This window comes from Panicum virgatum, chromosome 4K (genome assembly GCF_016808335.1).
Source record: "Panicum virgatum strain AP13 chromosome 4K, P.virgatum_v5, whole genome shotgun sequence".
Lineage (NCBI taxonomy): Eukaryota > Viridiplantae > Streptophyta > Magnoliopsida > Poales > Poaceae > Panicum > Panicum virgatum.
The window spans coordinates 17967054-17971160 of NC_053139.1; the positions used below are offsets into that span (position 1 = coordinate 17967054).

Consider the following 4107-nt stretch of genomic DNA (forward strand, 5'->3'; position numbering starts at 1 on the left):
TACGCATGGGGCCCATACTTGGCTGGCTAGCCGGACCGGCTAGCCAAGTTTGGCTAGCGAGTGGGCCAATTTGGAGAGCCAGATAGCTTGGCAGGAGAGCTATTTTGATGTTGAGTAGCCCAAATTTAGCTAGTTGAACTATTTGGCTAGTCTCTTGGAGATGCTCATGATCTACAGCAGAGCAATAAGCTCTCTCACATCAACTCATCCACGACTACAAAGGCGATTAATGCATCACAGGCTTCTCGTTTAATTCCATATTAAGATTAACTAATTGTGATAATTAGACCAAGCTAAGATCCTATTTATAATTAAATAGGTTCTAACAACTTGAGTGCACATTTCTTCATATTTACAATGCCACTCAGTTCATTCTAGGTTAGCCTAGTTTTTAAGAGAGCACAGGTTACCTTGAAACAAGAATCAGCATTATTGTACCGTTGACAATATTCAAATTTACTGAAAACTAATAGGACAGCAAACCTAAGGTCATCTCAGTTGATGATTACACAAACTTGTAGGCCTCTCGTTCGCAACATGATAACTTGAGAGTTGATAGGTGCATTGGCACATCGTCCATGAAAGCCAGGTCAGGATTAATTATGAACTGTCAACTTAATCATCAGGAAGGGATTCCGTTGCTTCAGCTGTTGCATTGGATCCTTCAATACTTCCCAAATCGTTTGTTGCCTTGGTTCTTTGACACTTGCAATAAAGGATGATTTGGGTGTGCATCCACTTCCACGCGAAGCAAATCAAAGTTAGCCACATCACCATCGTCTCGAACCGCAATGGTGTTAAGCCTTGGAAGAAGCTTCGTACCAACAATCCCTGATTTCAACTTGCAACCATAGATTTCAATACTTCTCATCTGGGGCGCAGCGCCCTCTTCAAATCTCAACTCTCTCAACTCCTTCAGAAAGTAAATATCAATTTCCTTGAGATTTGGGAATGCCTCCCTTCTGAATACTAATTTCTCCCCGACGTAAGCATTCCGATAAAGACGAAGGAGCATGAGATTGGGCAATGCCCCAAGAATCTCCATCGTTTTACCTTCCTTTAGCCTACTCCTCGATAAGTGCATCTTCACCAGCTGCTTACCAAACCAATTTGGCAGATCCGAAAGAGATCCATTCAACTTTAGACTCCTTAAGATCGGTGGAGGAGAGCAAACAGAGTCCAGCCAATCCAGTGTTCCAACATCTGAGGATCCCTCAGCATCCACACAGAGAGATTGGAGTGCAGAAAGCTTTTCAATAGCCGCACAAAATACCTTGTATTTGTTCTCAGTGGCACCTTTTGATGTCACACTTAATTTTCTTAGCTGACTGAGTTCTCCAAGCTCCTCAATCACTTTCTTACTAGTTCCATTGATGTCTACAACCTCTAATATCTGTAACTTTTTAAGGTAGTTGATCCCTCTTGGCACCTTTACACCTTTTGTGTCAGACCAACAGGTAGAACAAGCCATCCGTACCTCGGCAGTTAAGTTGGCTCGGTCACTGAAATTAACTAGAGTTGTGAATATCATGGGAAAGCACATCATAATAGTCAGGCATCCTTTTGGATTGTCTATTAAATTAAAGCAACCATAATCCATCCTTTTGCTGCAACGGAGACTTCGGAGATTTCTTAGTTCAGTAATCGCAGTTGTTAGTGCTGCAATATTTGACTCCCTCATGTCCAAGGTTTGTAGGCATCGCAGTTTCCCTATGGATCTCAGAAGTGCAAAATTATAGGAACCTCCTGCGATGTTCAGATACTTCATGTGGTGCAATAACCCTATGTTCTTCACATCGTTTTGTGTTAGTCTAAATTTTACGTCTTCCAGATCCAAGACCCTCAACATTCTCAACTGTGGTGAACAAAATGAATGTGCTGGATCCATGGGCCTGTCGCCAAATACAGATATTGAACGGACACTGCTCCAGTCCAAGCATATTTCTGAGAACTTGTTCCCAGGGAATGCAACATGACGGATGTGCTCCTCTTCTACAGTAGTGACATTATCCTTAGTCAAGAGTACAAAATTTTGCTCTCTAGAAACTGAAACCATGATATCACGCATGATATCGTGGATTCTACATTTTTTAACCAATCCTTCTATATTAACCCCTGATGGTTGAATCATACTTCGGTTGACAAGATCTTTGAAGTAACTATTTCCAATATCCTCAATGTTCATCACATCGCTGGCTTTAACAAACCCCTCTGCTATCCACCGATCTACCAGGTGGTTCCTTTGAATTTCAAAATCCTCAGGGAAGATGCCTAGGTATAGAAAGCATGGCTTAAGATGAGATGGCAAGTGGTTGTAGCTTAGGGTAACTATCCTCATTGCTTCAAGGCTTGGATTGCTCTCAAGTTCTGAAGGAAGTTCTTCATAAAATTTCCCCCACTCTGCTATCTTTTTAGTTGCAAGAATGCCTCCTACAGTGAGTATAGCAAGTGGTAAACAACCACACTTTTTTACTAGTTTTGCAACTGTGTTATTCGTGTTCTCACTGGTTTCCCTCACTTGTCCTTTGCTTATCTTTCTCAGTAGCAAATGTACAGCATCATCTATTTGAAGGGGTTCAAGGTGGTAAATAAGTGGTTCAGAAGTACACCTCTCAGCTAAGCCAGCATCTTGCGTTGTTACTAATATGCAACTACCTCTGTTGTTACCCTTTGGAAAAGCAATATCATTAATCCAATTCCATGCATCTATGCTCCATATGTCATCAAGTACAACAAAATACCTTTTATCCTTTAAACCATGTACCAAGCAATCAGCAAGATGCTGCACTTGAACCAGCAGTTTCCCCTGGAGCTCTTTTAAGAGTTTGTCCAATGAATCAGCACCCAAAAGTTGTCTGATCATATCTTTTAGAATCTCCTTCCTGTCAAATGACTGGGATACTGTGACCCAAGCACAGCAAGAGAAGTAGCTTGGGATATCTTCCTTGCTTTCGTAGGTCTTCCTTGCCAGAGTAGTCTTGCCTAAACCACCCATACCAACAACACAGATTACCTTAGTAGGACCATTGTCAGAGCCGACATCTATCAGCCTAAGCCACTCCTTTTTAGTAGTGGCAAAGCCCACGAGCTCTGACTCATCTATGTTGTTAGCTGATTGGTTGCGAATGTCTTCCATGTAGGAATCCCTCTCATCTGCACAGCTAGAGGAAATGGGATTTATTAGGCTGTACCGTGTGTTCCTGTTGCTCACTTCTTCAACTCTTGATTTGAGGTTGCGAATCCGGACAGCAATTCGATGGCGATCACCAAGCTTCAACAGTTGGCCAGACAAGCTTTGGCTCTTAACATGAACTTTAAACTCGTCTAGACAATCTTCAGTGTCATATGACATCTTGTACTTGCTCTGCCCATACCTTCAGTAACTCATCTTTCTTCTTCTCTACTTCGGCAGCTCTTAGGAATGCCTGAATTGTTTTTAACTCATCCTTGATGTACCTACCATACATTAGTTCATAGAAAGTTAGAGCAGCCTTTTAATGCAAGTCCAAAATCCATTCAGAACTGCCTTTTAGAAACCCACAATCAGTGGCACAAGAATTAGATTTCAATGCCATAAAGAATAAAGTAAATGAGTACATTTTATAACCAAAAAAGTTTTATAATAGCATTCATTTTATCTATTTATACATATATATTATAACAGTACTTAATTTTACACTGGTGTCAAATCAAAATACAACTCTTTTGTGTAGGATCACCAATACTTATTTTCAGGAACTAGTGCCAATGGTTCACACTTCACAATAGACAATACTGTAATAGGGCAGCCAAGCTCATCTAACAAGAAGCATCACTAACGGGCACAGATCCTCTGCCCTTGCTGTAGTTACGACATCAGTGTGTCTTAATGAACTTCAAGTGCTACTTTTCATGAATGGACATAATTAATTTGGACAATATCTCTTAACTCTTCTCCTTCCTAAATCTGCGTAAACATCCTTTCTATCCGTGTTTACTGCCTACAGATGCAGGAATATGAAATACACTATATTAGTTGATGTGTCCAAAGGATTGGTGCTTGGTCTCAGAAGGGCCCTCGCCCTTTAACTCAAAAAAAATTAATCGTAATTAATAACATAGCTATGT

General features: G+C 40.8%; 1 pseudogene; it reads right to left on the reverse strand.

Annotated features, from left to right (window-relative positions):
* Positions 1-261: 261 nt before the first annotated feature.
* LOC120703365 lies at positions 262-3747 on the reverse strand (annotated as a pseudogene).
* Positions 3748-4107: the final 360 nt, after the last annotated feature.